This window comes from Mycteria americana, chromosome 6, assembly GCF_035582795.1.
Source record: "Mycteria americana isolate JAX WOST 10 ecotype Jacksonville Zoo and Gardens chromosome 6, USCA_MyAme_1.0, whole genome shotgun sequence".
NCBI lineage: Eukaryota > Metazoa > Chordata > Aves > Ciconiiformes > Ciconiidae > Mycteria > Mycteria americana.
Genome location: NC_134370.1, coordinates 64,577,866 through 64,601,662, shown reverse-complemented (window position 1 = coordinate 64,601,662; position 23,797 = coordinate 64,577,866).

The window sequence follows — 23,797 nt, the reverse complement described above, 5'->3', positions numbered from 1 at the left end:
ACCTGATAATATGACTGCACTTGCTGGTGTGTTGTACCTACAGTAGTGTAGGGAACGCATCTGAGGTGATATTTGATCTTCCATGACTAGCTCTTACTATCTGCTTTCTCATATGATTTAATATAAACTCTACGTGTGTCCAGGCAGTGCTACACCAAGGACTGATCTCAGAGTACAGCAGCGTTTTAAACTGGCCAGTGTTATCCTTCCGCCCCTGAAAAATGCATGGGGCCACACCTTACAGGGCCTAAAGAAAAGAAACAAGGAAAAACAAAACAAAAAGCCCAGCGACTACAAGAATGGGCAGAAACTTCAGCTCCATTATCACTCCCCTTCATCTGCTCAAAAACCCTCGCTGCAGGGGTTGTCATGGTGATGCAGGTTTGACCTCTCACTTTTTACGCTTCCAGGAGCTAAAAAGGTAAAAATGAGCCATTCTGTCTCGAATGAAAATCAACCTCCCTCTGTCAAAGGACGCCGAATCGCTTTTTCCCTTTGTCAAACCCGAATGTTTCCATAGGCGACACAGAAATTAATAAATAACCAGTACCAGGCACTGAGGAGCATCCGTGGGTTCAACGGGATGTGCAGTGGCTGTGGCGGATGGGGCTCAGCAGGAGCAGTCCATGCCCAAGTTTCCTACAAGTCCCAAGGCACCACGTCCCGCATTTCCCCTTCTCCGTCTCTGGCTCTCTGCAGCCAGCTCCTTGCTCAGCTGGTTTAGCATGGAGTTTGTGTTAGTGGCAGCTCTAGGGCAGAAAAATCAAACTATTGATTGAACTGTGTAGCAGCCTCATAAGGCATTATTAGCAGCCTGCTATAAGCAAGACCAGAAAGGGTAAAATAGTTTATTTTTATTAATATTCTTGAGAGTTGGGCTTTAACAAACCTGCTGTTTGGCCAGGTTGGCAGCAAAGCAATGCCATCGTCTCCTTGTCCCTGGATGAACCTAGTAACACCCATGGAGGCGTGCTTGCGTTTATATGAGGGGGTGGCCTAATTTATTGGGATAGAGCCCTTGTCTGGACTATGAGCCAAAGTAATCTCCTTCTGTCAATTACTTTTGAATCTAAGTCCTCTGCTTTGATAACCAAATCCTTCCCTACTTGTTTGTTCCCCCCTCCAGTCTCTCCTCCCACCACTTTCACGCAGTGCCAGGGTGGCGTGACGTGAAACCAGCGTGACTTCAAATCAAATATTCAGGTTAACGACAAGCTGGCCTTGAATGAAACATTTGAAGAACCTCTGATGCAAATTCCCCAATGCTTAGTACGGCTCCATCAAACCTCTTCCTGCAAGAGAGTCTCCCCCAGTTCTAGCTTAAGAGGGAGCTACTGAATTTATTTGACAGAATCGAAAAACTAAGGCACATACATAAATACACACACACACGTATATATATATTTTGTATGTGTGTGTGTATTTATATATGCCTTATATATATAAAGCGCCACCCTTAAAATCCTACTAAACTGCAATCGAAGTCTGGAGTCATCTAAAGTTCAAATGTTTCCCATGATTTTGGTATTAAAGTTTCTGAGAACCAGTGTTTCTGGACCCGCGTACCACTGTAGAAGGTCCTCACGGCACCAGACAACAGGACTTCAGCTCATGTCCAAACACCATTATCCTCAGACGAGGGATCATCTCTCTGGAGACCCTTCATTCGCACTTCCCTGCTTCTACTTTTGTCTCCTTACAAATGAGTCTTTAGTGAAACAGATTCAACAGATGGTCCTTCCCCCCACCCTGTACGCACTGACCAACCCCCAGATACACTCTGGTGTCTGGGCCATCTCCCTCAAAGGTGTCGTGCATGAACCCCTGAGCTGTTTCAGTAGAACGAAGGCACAGCTGCCTCCTGCGTGCATCAGAAGCATGGCTGTGCTGAACACCGAATTGCTCCGGGCTCAAGACTACCTCTCACTCCCAGCCACAGGACCACACTGACCTTCTAGACCTTCACTTTTGCTCCTTTGCAAATCAGCAACACTCATTGAGGCACTAGATGCTGCTACTTGTCCACCATCTCAGTTAGTAACTTTAGTTTTTTGAGAGCTGAAGAATACGGGCAAACCCCTGCCATTACCTACCTTTCTCCTTTGCCAACCTCCCTGGTGAATGCAGACCTTCTTCTCCTCATCACACACAGCAGCAGCCTGGGATTTCCTCGCCATAGGTCTTGTGCTGCACCCTCTTGCTCATTTCTGGAAATAACTGCAGATTTTCCCTTCAAAGCCAAAACATCCTCCAACTCCAGCAGTGACCATTATACAAAAGTCACCATGACCTCTTAATTCATTCAGCGGAGTCACGTCGGGAAGGGACACAGTAGATCTCAGCTAGTAGGCCACTGATGCCCTGAGTTAGGAAGACAGATGGCATTAGTGCCAATACTTCAAGAGTATCTTGTGGAAGGGCATTCCACAGGTTAATTATACCTGTAAAGCTTTTTCCTTTACAACATTAGAGCCCAGTGAGTCTGGTTTGCCTCTGTAAAAGATGGTTGTCATATTACATGCAAGCCATTTCTCTAGCACAGACAGGCATTTTCTAAGATTAAGCTTTACAGGGGGGAAAAAAAAAAAAAAAACTATCTCAGACATACCCCTTTGTCTTCATTTCAGCTATACCAGAAGCAAATCCTGCTCTATTTAGACTTACTTTGGGGATGGGGAGTGAGAGAGATTGAAGTATATAGTGCCCTAATCCCCTTGTTTTCATATTGTAATGCTCTGGAAATAAGATAGTGGAGGGATGTTAGGAAGGTGCTAACTTCTGTACATTTATGATCCTAGGTTCAGCCCTGAAGTGCAAATTAAAAAGAACTTGCCCCCACCACCACCACTTTCTCACTCTTTCTCTGTTATCCTGCATTTTCCACAGCCTGAAAGATGTAAGTCATTAGATAAATGACTGCCAGTGGAATGCTATAGCTGCAATGTAAACTATGAAGACTAAATCCATAAAAAAAAAAAAAATACATCCCCCAGAGAAAAGTTCTGCTTTTCACATTTAAATGTACTAGTTATCAGCTATTCCCGTTCACAGGGCATTAAAATACATGCTGTTTCCTAAGCCCTGATGCAGTTTTAACTGGACGCAAGCTTGGAGCTAAAATAGAACATATTTTACAAAGTGGTGTAATGTAAAAACTCGTCTAAACATCTCTCCTCCTTACTAGGTCTCTCTACGGCTTTCTCCAGAGAATCCTGCTTCTTCTTTATAGCGTCATCATTTATGTCTTTGTTTATTAGTGGAATGAACTTGTCAGTAATTGTCTTCCCACCAGCCAACCCTTGTCCCAGCTCCCTACACGCTCATCTCTCCAGCTTGGTTCGGACACAATGGGGAGTGCTCCTGCCAAAGTCATTTCAACATCAGCCGTTCAGTGTGCTGCAGGGCGAGGAGGTCACTCCCGGAGCCTTGCCGGCGGCCTCCCAAACCCAGAGGTCACTGTCGGGACCAGGGAACAGCGACCAGGGTTGCGGTGGTCGTGCCCAGTGGCTCTGCTCTCCAGAAGTGGCAGTGCCGAGATGGAAGGAAAGTTGGCAAGCAGGTCAGCGTGCAGGCAGGCTGCCCTGCACACGCATGCACGGACCCGACCCAGCCGTGGGGCTGGAGGAGGTGTCTGATGGGATTCCCAGGACAGACGGACGCCGTGTGGCTTTGCAGAGCAAACTCCTGCAGGTTTGCTGGGCTGGGCTGTGAGGCGCTGCCACGATGCTGGAAGCAGCTTTAACGCCAAAACCCCTGAGATATGAGGGTGGTTCTCAAATACGAAGACTCACCTTCCGATTCCACCACTCTAATCCACCAGTTTAACCCATACACTGCCTGGACATGTCCTGCAGATACTCCGTCCTTCAAAAAGGACAAAGTTTATTTCCTCCTCATATTTTGCTTTTAACTCACAGCTTCTGCTTTCCAGGCTGCGAGGATACTCAAGTCTGACTTTGAGTTCTGCCAGAGATTTCCTCCTGCGATTTTTAGGTAAACCACTTAGGATCTGTCCAGCTGGGGAAATTAGTGACCAATAAACTCTTGCACAAAGTTGCAGTGGATTAGCTACTCAGCACAGCGTCCCGCGAATCTGCTCCTCTCCTCCGAGGGGATTCGCTGTGCCAACGACTCGCTGCGGGTTAAGAAGTTGCTGCATGTCAGCTGATCCATGGTAACTGTCTGTCCATGGCAAATGTGAGATAATTTAAGGGAGTTTAATCCCTTTTCTTTGCCAGTCCACATGATGAGTTCGTGCAGGGTGGTTAGTACACAGTAAATTCACACCGTAATTTACTGTGTACTAATTTCCCCAAGCTTTTAATTTCACAGTGTCTCAGTTTCCTCATCTGTAAAAGAGAGATAATAAATACTTTCCTTTCTGGCAGGAGTGCTTGAGATCCTTCAGCAGCAAACATAAAAGCAACCATTTTAAAATAGTTACTTACAGAAACTTAATTTTCGGTGTAAGCAGTTATTTGTGCCTGATCTTATACTACAGCAGCAATGGGAAGCAAATAAAATTTGAAAAGTAAATAACCCTACTAATGTGAAAAATAACTATGATGCTGACCATAATAATACTTACATGCAACTGCAACTGCAAACATTTTTAAAGCTTTCTGTTTCAATCCACCTGCGATTCCTTTTAAAGGGAATGAAACTAAAATAATGTATTTGCAATAAAGACGCACTAGACTGTTTTCTTTAAAAAGAAACAACATGTGTCAGGAAGGCCTAAACCTTGTATTTCTTGGGAGGCCCTAAACTTTTTTTTGACCAAGCGATACACGATCAGACCCAGAAAACAGTGTGGTTTTTATTTCAGATTTTTCTAGACTGTAATAGCCTAAGGGTACATGCTATAAACTGAAGGAGTTGGAGGAGACCTGTTTTTAAGAGGAACATGGTCAGGTTTCTGTTTCTGATTGGAATGTTTGTTTTAAACTTTTCTTTTAGGGGAACATTTCAAAACTAGTCACAGTTTCAATGATGGCTATATTTACATTGTAATCCCAGTCCCTGAGAATTGTCTTATTCTTCCTGGTACAGCTGAGACATCAAGAAAGGAAAATTTGCCTTTAAAAATTATTCTTCGTGCTGAAATTATGAGTATAGTATTAAAACCTAAAGACTGTTGAGGTCAGGAAGCAAAAGGAAAATTAGGAACTTTCTTCATTAGAATCCATACACTGGAAATTCTGATTAACATATAAAAAGGAAACACTTGAAACTTGTGTATATGGATATAAGACTTTTTTTCCCTCGGCTGCTGAAGAAACTTTTAGATCTGCTCCTGCTCTACTAACAAAGCAGTTTAAAAAGCAGTTGAAATGGAAAAGCTTTCAATTTCTTCCCTTTTTTTTTTTTTTAATTCTTCAGGTATTTCTAAGTGATATTTCACACAGCCAAAAAACAGTTAATTCCAATCATCGGTTGCCTCCTTGAGAGTTTTACACCGCGGTGCAATTTAGCTTTGCTCTGTACCGTGGTACTTAACTGCCCTCCACTGGATGCGAGAGGCAAAGGCAGGGTTTCTTTTCAACTATAAAAATCACCGCAGAATTAAAAGGAAACTATAAACTTGGGGTATACTTTGCTTGTTTTATCTGTTCTCTTGAGTGTCCCCAACACAGAGTCCCCCCATGTTAGCATGACTGGAGTTAATAGTTCTGAGACGATACAAACGCCAAGAAAATAATTTTCAGTGTGTCTTGGCCAAGTGACTGTAATAATGACTATCCTTTAGCCACAGTCTTTAAATCCAGTAATTCTTAATAGCAATATGAAGAGAAAGAAAGAGGGAAAGAGGGAAAGGAGAGAAGGAAACCTATGTTTTTGGGATAAGTAGCACGGTTTAATCCAGTTTAGGACAAGTCAGGATGCTTAGAGCATGGGCTCTTACACTAGAAAGCACACAGGAATCTCCTTTAATGTGCTTATGTAACGGCTAATTTCTCAAAATCTCACTGATTTTTAAAAAAATTTTTTAAAAAAAGTCTCTAAGTGTTGAGCGCAATAGCCCTAGCAGCAGCAGAAACCAGGCTGGCTCCAGCCGAAGATCTTGTCCATCTGCCCGACATTTTGATGCCTCAGCTGACTTGAATTAGGAGAGAATAACTTGGAAGATTTTTCAGTCCATCCAGCCCCAAGTTAAGAGAGTCTGCTGAAGCAGTGACTTACATTGCTCAAGCCCATGCAGGGAGCTCCTGGTTATGCTCTTGATGGCTTTATTAGAAACACAGTGGTGGATCTGTGCGATATAAAAACCATCCAGGGGAGAGCCGCAACACCTGACTCCTTTTGCAAGTAATGGAAATATTTGGGTGCAAGGGGAAAAAAAGAAAAAAAATAGCTGATAGCGCTTCACCGTTCCTCGTACCTCACGTCACCATGCCCTTTCCCCCCCCCAAGATGCACGCCTCCCATGCAACACATGTTGGAGTGAACTTTTGCTCCTCGGAAAATGGGACGACACACTTTCCCATGCAGGCGGGTGAGGACATTTCCCTCCGACTCCTGAGGCTCGGAGCTGAAGGCTGCTGTGTTCAATAAGGTTTAAGATCTCTGGTGCCTTGAGATTTAGCTTTTTGTTTCTGGTGAGGCCCTTGACGGCTGAGATGCACGGCTCTCGTTTGATTGTCGCTCTCCATCGCGCTCAGGGAAAGCAGGGCTGGAAAATTGGGTAGAAATATCTCTCGGTGCCTTCTCTTCTGCAGGAGCCTGACTTCTGCTTTCCTAGTTTTCTGCAGTTCTTGCGTAGACAAAACCCCACCAACTTGGAGGTTTAGTTTGCCTGGCTAAAGACTGCAGGATTTGACCTCTGGAAGCTCGTGCTAAGTCCTTGCAGTTCTGATTTTGAATTTAAGCTTTGGCCTGGAATAACAATGACAGTGAGGGAAGCAATAGGTTATGAGTTGGGTGAAATGATACCTGATTCTTGCCAGAAAGACTAACTGTATTCAAGCAACTTCTGTCCTCATTTTCCTTTAAATAAATACATAAAGATGTTCAAACTTCCCATCTGAGCTGCAGTAATGAAAATAATGTGCACATTAATTTGTACGGGGGTCAGTGAGTCTCCCCAGCTCAACGGTTTTCAAACAGAGTGCGTAGTAAGCCCATAAAACATTTATTTTTCATAATTTATGAAGCATTACATATTGTGAGTCCACAATGCCAGCTGACGTAATATGCAATAAATTTGAAATAACAAAACATTTCTCATGTATTTTCCTCCTGATGTGACAATGTGGGACATAAATTTAAAAGAAAGTTGCCTTAGAAGACAAAAGCAAGGCAAAAGAAAAGAATGCTTTTAAATCAATAAATATTTATATTCCACCAATCATTTATTGAGCCATTCCCCCACTCGTGGCTGTGGCTCTCATCTTTTTGAAGCCTCTTGCTACCCCTGCTTCAAAGCCAGAACGAAAGGCTGCTAGGGTGGGTCACCCGTGCCCCCCCCACGAGTCGCGCCGCTGGCAGCGGCAACGGTGCGGGCAGCTGCCGGTGCAAGAGCCCTGCCTGCTGCCTGTCCCTCCTCAGCCGGCCAAGAGCCGCACAGTGCGGGCTGCCGGCACAGCTGCTCCCTGTCCTGCGCTGGGAAAAACCTTCCAAGCAATGACAGGCGGTGGGGCAAAAAATCAATACCGTGTAAAGGTAATTTTCCTCCGTGACTATTATCATTCCCATATTCCCAGGAAAAGTAGCACTGACAGTCTTCGCACTTTTGAAGATAACGTTCTGGTGCTAATTTAGTAAGCATGCAAATATGTAATTGCAGGATTATAATACAGAGCACAGAGCATTGCGGAAAACACTAAAAACTCACCTACGTGGCTATGAAAGCCAGCTGATAAATTCTCATATTGCAGAAGACACCTTACGGGCTGAAGGTTGAGACTCTCAGCATCTGTAAAATTGCCAAGTGGCTTCTACCAAGCAGCGAGGACCCAGTGTTCAGCACTATTTGGTTTCAGTTGGTCTTGTTTGTTCAATTCAGTGCACCAAAGCATCGTCTGCTTCAAGAAAATGCTGCAATCCAAGGAAGGGAAAAAATGTGGAAGTTATTTGAATGCATAATACAGAACAGGAGTGAAGGGCAGAACAGAGTAAAGCAGTTCAGAATTTTTGTCTAGTGTCAGTACTCTGGTTGCCCTGTGGTTTATAAATAAACACAAAAATATTTATAAGTAGTGGAAAGAGTGCTTTGCAATGAAAGAGTGAACTAACTTTTTAATTTCAGCTTTCGTATTTGCGGGGCTTGATTAAACTTTACACCAGAAGCCCAAATGGGAGGCAAAAAAAAATAATCCATAGGAGCAATTCCCATCAGGAATGATGGGAAGGTCAGCGTGTTGGAAGTCAGTGTTCCCAGGGAAGACACGGCACATCCACCGCAGCTATGCGTGCAGGGCCATCTACCGGCACAACAGCCGGAGCTAGCCCTTGCCCTCGCTGAGTGCAAGAAGTCCGGCTTTGCACAAAAAAACCATCGGTTTCAGTGACAGCAAAAGGGTTTGGCCGATCTAGTAAGAGGGATGTGTATGGAAAAGGGAGAAAAAGACACCGGCTTGTCCCAAGGGTAAACTTAAGCTCCTACACAGCACATCCCAGGGTGGGGTGTCCATAGCTGAGCAGCCCTGGCTGCAAAACCATTCCAGGCGTGCAAGGACTATTACCTCTGGAGCCGATGGTGGGGGATGTTGGCACATTATGAACCTCCCCCTTTTCAACAGTATTCCTGCACCCCTCTCCTGCTGATTTGGCCCTGTGCACAGAGGAAGCAAGCCTCAGGTAGGGACTCAGCCTCACCACAAACTTCTCCTGCCTTAGCCTTGGGTACGGCAATGAGATTTAGCTGTTCTTCCCTCCCTCTCCCCCAGCAGTAGATACCTCAGGCAACCAGACGAAACATTGTCTGAAGTAAAAGGCTCCTTGCCTCCTCTCTGCCCTTTAATACAACCACAGGAGACAAGACATATTTAATCGCTACTGGAAAGATATGTACACCAAACTGATTAGATAGAGCAGGAACCAGCCTGACCCTAACATTTGAAACACTGTCTACCCTTCTCAAGACAGGATGAGGATCACAAGCCAGGCAGTCTTACTGTGAAAAGCTACTCAGAAGTGTTTGTTTTTCTCATCTCCAAATCAAGACAAATTTCTCAACTCCTTGTAGGAGTCCTGGTTCTATAACTCATAAATGGAAATAAGTGAGTGTCTTTCTCCCCACCCCCACCCATTTCTTCTTCTCCACATACTGTTTTCTGCCTTCAGGGTATCTGTTCCATACTCCCAAAAAATCCATCTGGTTATTTTACTGTAACACACTTACCAGAACTGTAAGATCATAGAAAAAATATTTGAAAAGGACCTCCGGAGGTTTCTAGGCCAACCTCCTGCTTCTTGAAGCTGCATTAACATCAACACCAGATCAGATTGGGGATGGTTTTGTGTAGATGATCCCTGAAAGTCACCCAGGAGAGAAATTCCACCACTTTGCTGAATGACATGTCCTAGTGTTGTACCGCACTGGTAAAGAAGTTTAGTTCTAGTTTTAAACATAAGACATGAAAGTAGTCTTGAAGTGAAACAGTCATCCTCAGTAGCTAAACATGGTACAGCAACAGACTTGGAGGAATGGTCTGGCAGGTCTTTTACATCTTGCTACACTCCTATCTGATGATATGTGTTGGACACTAAGTCTCAGCCAGAACAGACATTGCTCCACAGACTAATCTTCAGTGCATTTTAATGTATAGATCCTTAAAGGCTTCCTTCGTGAGTAGTGCTTTGGTAATTGAATTTCTACTTGAAGACGTATAGAAATAAATTATTATCATTTGAAAGTCAGCTCAGATTTTTTATGACACATATGAGACAAATTCCCTCCTAACCTGTCCATTTTGTCAACTAGAGATGCTACTTAAGTTAAAAACAGCTGGCAGAGCTGAGGTAAAATAGGTAAGACCTGCCTCAGAGGAAGCTATCTGCCCTGAGCAGTGACTAACCAGGGCTTTCCTTTTGAATAGTCAAGTCGCTGGGAGAATAGAAATGGGACTAAGCAGCAATATTCAAAGTCCAGTTTGTACCTGGATTTCAGAACCATCCATTGGACTACTTACATTTGAGCTTCAGTTCAAACCAACTCTTCCTCCAGCACTCCCCCACAAAAAGGCCACAAGTGGGCTACATCCAGACTTCTAGCACACCTCCATCAAGCAGTGGGGGAGTAAAAGGTTGAGAGGGGATGACAGATTGGGCAGGAGAGTCAGGAAGCAAAGGAATGTAGTGATGTTTTGATGGATACGTTGACAATGAGATATAGTCCTAAGAGGGGACTCCTATAAATACCATGGACATATACTATCTCTAAGTCCTATTTCAGTGTCATCCACCCTAAATATACTCACCTTCCCTTTGATTACACAGGGGTTTCAGCATTTTTGCAGGCTCTTCCCAAAGGCAGCTGCTGAAATCCAGGCAAGTGATTCATTAGAAGTAAAGCACCTCCAAGTCTTTCACTCAGCCAACATTATGAAGATCAGAAAATGATACATATGAACATATTCCTTATTATTTCCATTCTTTTTCCCCAGTCATTACACAACATTTGAAAGATAAAAGAGGGAAATCATTTTGTTACTTTAAATACTTATCTCAAGCTCTCATTTTGACTACATCAAGTACATGCACTGTGCTAAAAAATGCACAAGGGAAAAAATCCCAAGGATACAGCTAAGAGATTGTGAGAAGAAAAAACAGAAAACAACAACAGCAGATCATAGAAGAAGAAGTGTCTAAAAAATGAGAAACAACAAAAAAAGCACAGAGCTATAGCATGGTAGAAGAAAAAATAAATATACCACATAATTTATTGCAAGGAGAGTTCTGAAGAAAATGTCTTGTGAAATAAATATAATGCTCATGAGGACAAGAGATCTCATTCATATCCAATCTGTCTTGTGTAAAGAACTAGGCAATAATGTTCAAGTAAGTGAGTCACTGCAAGATCTCCCAGTTCGGTCGAAGATTGCTCAATAGAAATAATAACAAGCCACAGAAAAAAGACAGTGTAAGTACAGGTGGGAAAGGGATACAAACTCAGAGCAATAAGTACATACAAAATACCGAGATTGCTGTACAAAGTAAAGGCATGATATGTGTCTTTCTCTATCTTACAGACTACTTTTCCTTCCGTGCCTCTTTGTGACAGTGAAGATCTGCTGGAGTGCCCAGGATGACAGCCTCCTTCTGTCTGTGCTCGAGATGGCACAGACATGGACAAGCTGGATGGAGGGTGACTTATTTATGGATACGGAGTCAGGGCTTTCTCAGTGAAGGACCTTCAACTCCATAATCTGTTCCTCATAGTGAGCCAAGGTCCAAGTCCCAAGAAACGTCAGGTGCCCTTTGATGCCACCACCAACCTGCCGGTGGAGGAGCAGAGGCTCTGATGCCAAGCAGATCAAGGGGCTGGTAGCTCAGTACTTAGGTGCTTAGGTAAATGAGAATGATATATACTTGCCATGCAGTAGCTACACCTCACTCGGGGCATAATCTTTAGTGTGTGTCCGCATGGTCTTCCATAGGCAGGCTGAGGGAGTTTGAAGTCGTGGCCAAGCAGCGCTGGGGCAACCCTTGCAGAGCAAAGGGCTAGTAGCCATATTAGGAGAGCTCTCCCTCCGGACCAACGCATCCTTGGGAGAGACTATCTTGGGCAGCGCAAGAACAGCATCGCACAGAACTGAGACTGTCCAAGCACGGCACGCTTGCGCAGGGACCTGGGGCTGCCTGCCAAAGACGGTGCAGACCTGTCCTTGGCGAGAACCTAGGGCACGGTGATACCACCCGCTTGCAAACTGGCACTAACTGCCTGGCGGCGGGGCCGGATTCAGCCTGCCTACACGCTGGGGCTCTCGCACAGTGCCTGCAGAAGGTGTCTGGGCACCTTGTGCAGTCAGAGGAGAAAAACAGACATCTTCAGTGAGTGATTCATCAATCTCTCAAATCTCAGCCTTGTGGGAACATTTTGAAATACACAAGTTCATTTCCTCCCAAAATGCAGCAAAACTTGCTTTTATTTATTTTTTCGTTAACTGCTTCTCTCCTTTGCAGGTCCCTCAAAAATATCTGAGGGAAAAAAAGAAGAAGGAATTGAATATTTTTGGTGTAAAGCTGCTCTGGCTATGGGTTTCCAGTTTTGGCAGGGTGAGGTGGGAAAGGAGAGGGGATTAACAGGATGGCAGAAGGATCCACTGATGACTGCATCTCAACAGTGCTCTTTCCAGTCCAGGATTACAGGTCTAGAGCAGGAATCTCCTTGTGACTGCTGGTTTTAGCTGCTACAAATGTTTGCACAGCCAGGCTAAAATGCATTAGGAAGACTGTTTTGTCTGTTCTTGCGTCTTCCTCTTCCTCAGGTGCTGGAGGTGAGGCAGCAAGAAGACAGCAGAAGTAATGCGAAAACCAGCTGTGGGGAGAGGGCAAGGAGGATGCAGGGGATGGGACAGGATCGAGAGGGACAGGGCATCGGCCTGCAGCTATCTGACATCTGCAATGAAACCATCCTCACCCTTGGCAAAGCAAAAATACTGCTGAAGTATGTCTCCCAGCTCTGGCTGCTGGGTGGTCCAGCACATCCAGAAGCTGCCAGTAGGAGAGTGAGTTGTAAATTTAAAGACTAAGAATTTCTGATAATCCAAATTGTTTTGAGAGAAAAAGGCTATCGAGTCACATTTGAAAAAAATGTCCTCTTGTCTACACAGCTCTACATTTTTCAGTCTAAACTCTGAGTTTTGGCTACTGTGACTTTTTCAGGGTATGAGGTGTGGGTGGGTATTTTTGTACAGGATAATGTATATCTAAAATTATACAGATTGTTGCTAGAGCAAGAAAGATGTTACAATGTCAGAATTGTGAGGAGAACAAAATATGCATTTTAAAGACTAAGAAATAGAGAACAACAACAACACCTAAGTGACCTGACCAAGGCTAGAACATGAGTCAGTCACGGAGGCAGGCAGGGATCTTGCTTCTGTGCTCCAAGTCACAACGCCTGTGCCTTGGATTTCACTAGCTGCAAAAAACCTCACCAAAAAGGACCCTGAGGGGGGGAAAAAAAAAAAAAAAGCAACAAGTATTCCCTTTTCATGAACAACACTTATTGAAGCAGTTCAAACTGCTACCATGGAAAATTTTACCGTGGTCTATAGGTGCAAACAGTACAGTGGGTGATAAAAAACAGGCAAAGAAAATGTTGCCTGTAGGTGTGACTGTATCTGTTTTAATTGCTGGGATACTCTTCAGTGGGATTCCCATGGCCAGCTGAAGGAGTCAGCTTGGGGCTGTGCCTGCAAGGTGGCACAGGCTGCTGTGGCCAGGGTGAGTATAGCAAATAAATGTGGTGATGGCAATTAAATGGACACACCAATGTCTCTGAAGCACTTGCTATCAAGGGAATGCATTGACAGCCGTGTATCAGCATACACAAAAATACCTAAGCACTGGACTTTTTAAATGCAATTAATGGATCATTTTTCATTTCATAACTCTGTAAGATCTCCCATCCTGTTCTTCAGCCATTACAAATGTTTCCCTGGCAGGGCACACACTGCTGTGCTCTGTACACAAACTTTGGCTGCTCTTATTCTTTTAGACTCCCAGTATTAGGGGACATACCTTCAGTTGGCATAAATTGTAACATCTCAGCTGAAGTCAACGGAACTATGAAAGCCTACACAATAATTAAGGAATTACCTCAAGACATTAAACTTATCAGCCTGACTCCTGAAATCATGGAATTAAATGAGAGATAGAATAAGCATTTGTCAGGTCTTGTTATAAAAGAGGTGTTTCTGACCTCTACTCATACCAAAAGTCCCGACACCACCTTACACAAGTGATGTGAACGTGAACTGAAGAGCCAAAAAACACAGCAGAAAAGGAAAAAAAACCCAAAAGCATTCATTTTTAACATCCTGATTTTTTCAGACCAACTTCATGCTTTTAGAGAGCTCTGTGATGACAATACAAACAGTAGCTCATTTCTCAATCAAATTCCACCCACATCAGTGTGTCACACTTGTGCCTGATGAGCAGGAAAGGGGTGGTGATGGGGTGTTACATACCCAGGGGCATGTAGACGTACAAAACCACAGGTACTGCAAACTCCTTTTCAAGCTTTCTTGTCTCTGCTCTTGCCCTAGATATAGGGCTGGACCAGCAGAAAAGCACGTTACCAAGTTCTTAGTACCAATACCACAATCTTTTAAAACTTCAGAGGCAAAGCATTATACACTTACATATTTAATTATACTTTCTGATATGTCTCTGAAATAACTCCAGTAACTGTGATGATTTCTGCCTTGACAGGAGGTAAACTGAGGCTGACTGACCTGATCTGCCCCCACCTACCCAGCGCGACTGCTGGGACTGAGCTCCGGGTCCCTCTCCCCTTGCGCAGCCACTGCACTGCTCTTCGTCAGGGCACAATTACCCCATCAGTAATGATGAGAAGATTTTATTTGACTGAGAGACTGCTCTAAGTGCCCAGCTTGCAGGTTACATCTCACCTGCAGGAACTTAGAGGCTATACGGACATTGGATTTCATGATTCATTTAAAGCGATACGAAATGCTGCTTTGAAGCCCCCCCCCTTCTCCCTTCACATCCGATGACTGCACAGTGAGTGGAATTATACTCAGCATGTCACACTCCAGTGGACAGAGATGGTTTGTAAAAGCTGATAAGCCTTGTTAGGGTTTGCAACTTCGTATGAACTTCAGTGATAAATACTGCATTCGTGAAATGCCAAATACTGCTGGAATGTTGGCGTGAGCACGACAGAGATTACAGCTAATGTGGGAGCGCGTAGGTACACTGTGCAGTAAATTACAGTCATGATATGCATCCACTTTCTGTGAAAAATGTTGGGTTTTGAGCCAGGGGTATTTCCTACCGTACAGTACACAGGGATCTAATAGAGCTAACGACTTGGGTTTAAATTAACGAAGCAAGAATGACGCGACGAGGACCTTGCATGACTACGGAGGGACGCGATTGTCAATATTTGTTCATGGCTCTTACTCATGCTTTACCTGCTCTGGTGAGGATGTGTGTTTATGGACACACCCAGCCAATGGCTAATGACTGGAGAGACTCCTTTTCCCTTGATTTTAACAAAGAGATGACAACCCCAGTCACTAGCGAACTTTCAAATTGTCTTCCCTTCTTTTTTTTCTAATTGATCAAAAAGAATTTCAGAATGGCGTCCTGCACGCAGATGAAAGCAAAGTTTGATGTTGTGAAGTGCTAAACTTCTCTGCTTTGACCTGCACGATTGAGATGAAGGAGAATTTTGTCTTTAGTAATTAACATGACAAATAACTGTGAATGGGAACTTGCTGTTCTGAATGACAGCGTTGTCTTCTGCTTCAGGGTGAGAAACCCAGGGCCAGGATCCTGGTGATCTATCCCTTGCTTCCATCTGACTTTTAACAGGTTTGAAAATCTCCGTCTCTCACCTGACGGAGACGAGAAGGGAGGCTGGCCTCTTGCAAGAGCACAGCACCTTTGGATGCATGCTTGTGACATCCTGTAAGATATTGCGGGGGGGGAAGAGTTGATTGCCCAGAAAAAGAATAATCACCGGTAGCTAGATTAAAGGTATTTCATGAGCACTGCCTTTCATGCTGACAGTTCTGCTATAATCATTCCCAGCATACTACTCTGCCTCTGTCGGTGTTCATCTGTTGCCAATTGCCTTGTAGTTACTTTGTGAGTGTGTTAGTTGGGGACTCTTCTTTTGTTCTTTGTTTTTACAGCCCTCAAACACAAGGGATCTTATGACTGGGATCCTGAATGCTTTGAGACACTTAATAAGTAATTGTTAGCATTCGAATACCCAAACTATGCTTTGCAGTACTGGGAAGACTGCATAGCAAGAAGATAACTGATATTAGCTAATTGCTATTGAGTGGTTTTCATGCAATAGACCACAGAGGTTTTGCTTTGTTTTCTTGTGGGTTGTTTTTTGGCTTTTTTTAATTACAGAACGGAAATCCATTGCATTTAATCACCAACTTGATACTAGGCGGCTGCAGCAGAGAGTCCTAAAACTTACCAAGCCATAGAAATAGACTAAATTGGGCTAAGCCGTGTTATCAGTGCACAGGGGGACTTGTACTGCTGTCTATACTACATCCATTCTGTGCAAGGCATTTGTATCTTCAGACGTATCACTTTGGCTTTGCTTACCAGATCAGCGTTATCTACAGGAGATACTCCGCACGAATGCAGCAATCCCCACCTCGTTCGTCTTCCCTTTCTGCTGGCTCGTGCCTGGTGGAAAGCGAGCAGCTCCTGAAATCCTGCCCTGAGTTGCTGCTAGCAGCAGCATCTGTATAGCTGTGTAGGACGAGAGCAGAATCCTCCTTGCCCTTCCCCAATTAAAACTTCATCACCAGTACTGAGATAACAATGCAATAGAAAAACACTGAAAGCTGTTCTCACTGGTAATCGACGTGACCTCTGAGCTCAAAAAACCCAGTGCCCTGTTCTTCTCCCACTATTCCCCTATAGCTTCACTCACGGCGCCCATCAAACAATCAGTCACAAACCCCATCTGTCAACACGGGGTCTGCAGTTCATGGAATCTGCCCGACCGTGGTGTTGTATTACTGAGACTCTCTGTAAACAGAGGTACTTTGAATGACTTGTCGTCTCTTACAAATTGCACGGGGAGAATGAAGGCTACAGGACTGAGTGACATAATTGTAAGACAAAAATTACAAAGGCTCTTCTTTCACTTACCCTGGCAGTCTTAGAACTAAGCTAGACTTTCACACGCAGTGCCAGGGCCGATCAAAGCTGCCTTGTAAAGTTTTTTTTCTTGCTTATTTGCTAGGCATCCTTGATGCTAAGCAAACTTACATCAGGGTTGCTTTATGCATCAGAGTCCTGTATACTCTGATGTCCAAGTATTCCCCCTCCAATGGAAGTTACCAATCTTGAAATTTAGTGTGAAGCCTGACAAAATACAAACTCTTAACATTTGTATTTTGTGGTTTGTTTTGGTTTTACATCTTCTCACTTACACGTCCTCCACCCCTTTCTTCATCCCACTCTTTAAACAAAATTAATGGTACCCTGAGGTCCACATGTCTGAAGATCTTGGGGGAAATCTCCCCTCTCACTTTCAGTCTAGCCAGCCACGCTCTCTTGAAGTAGCTCTTCTGTATCTCAGTCCTGTGCCTGGGAAGTAAAGGTCACTGTTGGACTAAGTGCCCAGATGTCAGAATAAAGGGACTACATTTGTTTAATGGAGTAAGGAGTCCAGAGAGATATTTGGGATCTAGTGATACTTCCAATGAGTCATACATTCCATGTATTTGTCATGTCTTCCATCTAAACAACATAGAGTCTAGCTAGATGCCACTGTGATGGGTGGCTGATAGCTGTGTATAACAAACAATAAAAGAAAGCAGAACACAGTAACGTTACCGAGAAATTACATTGGCTCCAGTGGTGCTTTTTGTGTCCCCATGTGTAATGCCATAACAACTTTTTTTGCTCACATGAAAAAGATACGAGACTTTTGTAAAGTAGAAGTCAGCACCACCAAGGGCTTAATTGTATAATGAAACATTCTCGAAGCCCTCACATTAGCTCACTGATGCTTAGTGGAAAAAGCATTACCTAGCAACAGTCACTAACAAATCACAGGAAAAATAATAGAGATTATATGCTACATCACTCTACAGAGTCAAAATTGGTAGTAGGATGTGCTTGCCCTTTCATTTCATGTGGAAAAATCCATTGTTTACAGGTGTGAGGGTGTAAGGGATGCACTTCAGGGGAAAATGGGCCTGTTGATCTTTCATTAAAAAGTAGCCTTTAAAAGAAGCCCAGGGTGGGGTGAGACATGTTAATCTGGCCAGAGATAGCGGACTACAGCGCAGGCCTGTGAAAAACTTTTTTTTTTTACTGTCCTCGAAGAAATTGCTTCTCATATGTCATTCGTTCTCAAGTGCTTCATTGGCAGGAGGAACCCAGTTTTTAAGTGCTGACCAAGAGTCCTGGCTTGAGTTCCCCAATACCAATGTCCTGTGTGTGACTCGGGCAAGTTACTCACATCAAGGTGTTCAGCAGTACCTTGAGCACCAAGCTTTGGTGGACGTTGCCTCTGTATTTTGTTTCGATTCTAGTTCTGTGCATTACAGTGGCAAAACCTCTTAGAAACTGCAGTAGAAAGGACTGCATCGGTATTTAAGAGACAGAGTTATTAGAACCAGCCCCATATTGCAAATGCAGCTAGCAAAGAGAGAGCTGGGTTTTATTCCGAATTATGCTTTGTTAACAAGTTGTTAACTAAGTTCTCACTCCAGAATATTTAGAGCCAGCTAAATAATATGTGTCAAATCATTGATCTGACAAGTTTCACAACTTTTTTTTTTCCACTTTAAATTTCAAATATCTATTCAAAAAATAGCATGTTCAGTTTTTTCTCTCAGTTTTAATTACTGGCGACAGCAGGGGAAGGAGAAAGAACAAAGCTGAATGCACAGATCCCAGAGTGAGTTTGCCATCTCTGACCATTAGGGGAAAAGAGAAAAAACCAGCCTCTCTTCACTTGGAAACAGAGCCCACTTAGTGTGGAGGTCCTGGGAAGAGAGGAAATGTGGAGCTGTCCCAGTGGAGGAGTCCTCCTTTGCCGTCGCTTTGCTGGTCACACCTGTAGCTGGCTGCTGTGGCAGAAAACCTTGTACAACAGGATTATGAGACTGAGGCAGAAGTTCTGCACGGATGCAGTGTTTGTTGGGTTAGGCATAATATGGCTGGGACTGGGGACAAAGGGAAAAGCTGCAGCATAGAGCTCTGCTCTTTATACAGAAAACTGTTCAGAGACAGGTGGCTTAAATGTACGGGATTGTAATTTTGAGGGACGAGACTTTGCCTTTTGCATGTGTGTGTGTGTCTGTATACAGACACACATGCACACATCTATCAAGACTGATATTAAAAAGTAATTCAAATGTTTTTGGTTTCCCTGTGCAACACTCAAGCAGTCAGCTGTAGCTCAGAGCTGGCATGTGCAGAGACATTCCCCCCATCTCCCCCATCTCTACTCATCTCACTTATCAGCCCCAGACTCTGATGATGTTGTTAAAAGCCACGTCTGTGAGACTGCACTTAAAACTATGCTTTGAGAGTCCTCCGATATCACAGAGGGAGTAGCAGGATTTCTATGTGGAGCTGAGAAATAAAGGTGTATTTTCTAAGCGAAATGCCTTAATCTAGCTTGCTTAATACAGCTGAAAACCCCAAGGCAGGCATAGACCTTTAGCAAGTCCAGTTATAGCGAAGTTTAGGTAAGGCTATAACCTGCTATTAGTAAAGACTTGTGCTCTGTGACAATCTTGTTTCCCCCTTTTGGAGATCTCAGACTGAACAGGGCTGCCGTGAATATGATGTTGCTCGGTGCATGCTCAAGTAGCACAACTGGATTCCTACCAGCTCCCTAGTAATTATCAGGTATACACGAAAGAGCCAATCAAGCACCCAAAAGGACAGGCTGCCCTCTGCTCCCCCCCGGGTGCAGCTGGCTCCTTATTTCAAGCACAATCTTAAATTACAAGGAAAAAGGATTTGCTGCAGAAGCAATGTTGTTTGGTATCAAAAAAGATTCCTCCTTCCTTCTGCCACCTCCCCCCATCTGCTTTTCATGTTTTATACAAAACTTGCTGCTCTGAACACTCCTGGATTTTCTCCCCTTCTAATAATAAAGAAGCGAATCTGATGTCTCCCACTGATGGCTTTCTAACCTTCAAAAGCATGTGTTTATCATGAGTTTCAGCTATCCAAAATAGTTTTGACCTGAGGTTACAATGCAGGCTCAGACTGCTTCGAAGCGGTTTAAATGGATGATAAGCAAACATTTCATTACAGACCCTCAGTTGTTGTAAGGATGTGCAAATCCCTGAGAAAGATTTTCAGCATATCCTCCAGAGCAGCATGGTGCTTTGGACCTGGGAGGTTCACTCAATCAGAGCCCTGCTGTCACTTTGCAAATATCTCTGCTTACTGTGCCCTGCATCATCACTTTGCAAGGCCCTGGGCCAGCCGCCAGACTGGGGAGAGATTCCTCCCACCTGATGCACTGTGAGGGCTGAGATTTTTAAGTCTTAATTGAAAACACTCACCTTTTTGCTGCCCTGCCCCTTCTCTGGTTTCTGTCTGAGTGGAGGAGTGTGGAGAGGTGCTGATGGAGAGTTGGGTGGCCCTAGGGGAGATCAGTTCTCCTCCCAGCCCCAGCCCGCTGCAGCATGAGTGGCTCGGAGCCACACGCATCCAGCAGTTTCAAACCTCTTGCCAGATACACCCTAAAATTAGGTCGAGCAGCACCGTGCCAAGTCCACTGATTTATTGCTGGGCTACTTGTGTCTCGAGTGCAAATGGTCCAGTGTGGACTACCACACAGCCTCGCTCCACCAAGGTGTGGGGCAAATAGGCACTGCTGTGAAAACAATGTTCATTTTGCATCTTGCTTGCAATAGAAAGACAAAAAGATGACATCCTAGGGGCTAAGTACACCCCCATCCCGGATAGGCACATATACAAAGCACCAGGTACTTTGCCTGTCTCTCTCAGCTCAGTGTCTCTTTCCTAATTTAACCCAAACAGCAGCAGCACTTTATGGACCACCACTCGCATTAATTCTGAGCAGGATGCCCAGACCCAGCTGTCCAGCAAAGGACCATGCCCTGTTTTCTTCATTCCTACTTCTCTTCTACACCCACCCAGCAGAAATGTTCTCAGGGCAAGGGCCTGAGCTAATTAATGATAGAGAAAGGTGAAGCCTGAGAGTTTGCAATGCAAATCTGAGATGGGCACCTCCTGTGACTCTGGTTCCAGCAGCGCAGGGGATGGATGAGTGCAGACCACTGTGTGCTCGGTCCATGTGCTCACTGAGACATCCACCAGCTGCATCCCATCTCCAGTTAAACTGGGAGGTAGGTGCTGGCCCAACCCAGCATCAGTGCAGTTGTGTGGGTTCAGCTGCATGTGGTCAGCTTGATGTTCAGGCAGACATATAGACTGGATCTTTCCTTCCCTTGGTGATGTTAAAGTTGTTGCCTGAAAACATTAACATCCCGTGTGGAATAGAGAGAACAGCATGAAGATTTTCTTTCCTTCTCCAAGTCAGCTGGCAATTTAAGGACCTTTAGCTTCCAGGGTCGTTATTCAGCCTGTGGATACTTGTTCTAAGACAAGTCTGAGATAAATGCATGAAGAATATTGCACTGCTGTCAGTGATGTTTCCCAAATCCCTAATTCCAGCCTAATTGCACCAAGGCAATCAGTACCTCTGCTTTGCAACTGCATGAATGACATGCTGATACAGCTGTGTCATCTTGCAGTTTTATCTGTCCTCAACAATTACTGGCCTGTACAATTCTTCTTCTTCAGCCCAAAGCATTCTGGTGTAGGGCTATACATAGCAGTGTCGAGTATAGCCCTTCGTTTCTGTGGTACCACTGGGATTAGCATGGATTTACCTATTTTTCAAAAGAAAAGTGTGCAGGAATACGTCTAATTATGCTTTGCTAAGTATGAAATGTCCTTCTATTTAGCAGATGCTTGGGCCCTACTTTGACCTAACACTGAGTGTTTCAAGTAAACTGCCAGCAGCCCCGTCAAACTGTTGTGGGTAATTTGGAGTATGAAATGTGTTAAATTATTCAAAGAGCTGAATAAGCATAAACAGGCAGTACAACAGGAGAGATATGCATACCCAGCGATGCTGTTGTGACATTTAATACATCATATTAGCACTCCTGTTAGTACAAAGAGCTGGATGCCTAGCACAGCAGCCTGCAAATTCACAGGCAGAACACAATGTAACTGCATTTTGCCCCCCATATAGCCTTCCTCCAACTGTTTCCCTTTGCAAAGCTAGATATGGCTCGCCTATAACCAAAGGTGAAAGTTGGGAAGCAAAATTTGATTCCTCCCTGAAATGCAAAGTGCATGAGGTCAGTCTTACCCACCTTTGCTTCACGCCGGCATCAATCATCCTGCTGATAGCAACTGTCTGATTTAGAGCAGTGGTGTAAAGCAAATCAGAATCGGGCTCAAAGCTGTCTGATACTGGAAAGCGGACCCCGAGACAGACAGAGTCTGCTTAGTAATAGAGCTAACGCGGCAGAGAACACATGCAGGATCATAACACATGTCTAGTTCAGAAATACATATAAGCCCCCGTGTCCCGGTAAAAGCTGACACTAATTCAAGACAAAACCCTGCATTTTACCTACTGTGGAAAGAGTCCATTATTTCTTATCCTTCAAAACAAAGAGCGTTTTCAGGTTACGGAGTATTTTCGAGATCTCAGGGGATTACACTTCAGGGGATGAATGTAGTCAGGGTTTCGTGATGGTGAGCAGCAAGGGGGAGGTGATACTCTCGACTTTGAAAGCTTTTTCCCATTCTCAGAAAAAAAAAAACCCAACCTGTACTGTGGAGAAGTTTGGGCCTGGCAACCCAATCTTTATTGCTTGGTTTGTCAATGAAAATAAAAATAAAACTTAAAAAAAAAAAATCCATACAGCCAACTCATAACAAATAAATGGAATGATCCCTCCTGAGAGTGGATGGAAGCCCTAGCGATGGAGTTAAAGTAGCCTGGACAAAGCACTCATGGATGTGAAAATAGTGTCAGCAGCATGCCTGGATCAGCAAGGGATGGACTAGCTGACCTAAAAGGCTTTTCCTTGTCTTTTTATTTTCCCCCTTTTTCTTTTTTCTCTTTTTTTTTTCCCTCCCTACGGTTTTAAGTAAGGGGCTGTGTGGGTATAGGATTACTTTGTGTCGGGGGGAAGCCTGATTTTCAATGGTTCTCAAGCTCGTTTGCTAGCTGCTATACTCCCTTATCTTAGAGTCACCATTTTCTTTCTGTAGTTCTGTCCTGTTTCGTTTAGCTAAAAAAGTTATTTTCTTCTAACATTCTCTTAGAAGGCTAGAAGAGACATTGGTACATTTTGCCCATTCCTTTGGGACAAATACGTTGCAGTGTGTCTCTTGGCTCTCCTTTTGCTTGCTTCTGAATTCCCTTTAGCGATAACATGGGATTGATGACTCTAACTCCATGAAAAACATTTACTCTCTTTGTTATCACAAGTGCTTAGTGATAGTATAAGGACTAAAAAGTAGATAGCTCAGTTTTCAAATGGTGAATGGGAACTTGTAATATAGGCACTTGGAAAATCTCCATTTGAATTTGCAATCTGAGACAATTTTTGTTGCTTTTGGAGTGAACTATAGAAAAAATATTAAATGTCAACTTGCCAAAAACATAGCCTCTGCCTATAAACACAATGGAGACAGACAAACATTGTGCAGAGAAATGTCAATTCAAATTTAAATCTTAATACAAATTTGGGTTTTTCAAATATTTTAAGACATACATTTTCCCAGGGAAATAGCCAACTTGTATCAATTATTTAGGAGTGTTTGTGGGAAGCTGGCTTAAATTCCTAAGGAGAATATCAGTTCAAGAAATGTGAATCTAAACATCAAGTCCATTTAGTCAGGGAACAAAACCAAACCACGTGACCTCTCAATCCAAATTAAACCAGATAGGCAACATCCAGAACCACCTACAGAAATTATGTGATAACCATTTGCAATTAGGAGTTGTTACAAAGAACGTTTTGCCTTCTCATATATGTCTCAAAACCAGAAAGGGAAAAAAGCCTCTATTCTCCATTTCCCCTGCTGCTTACACCGG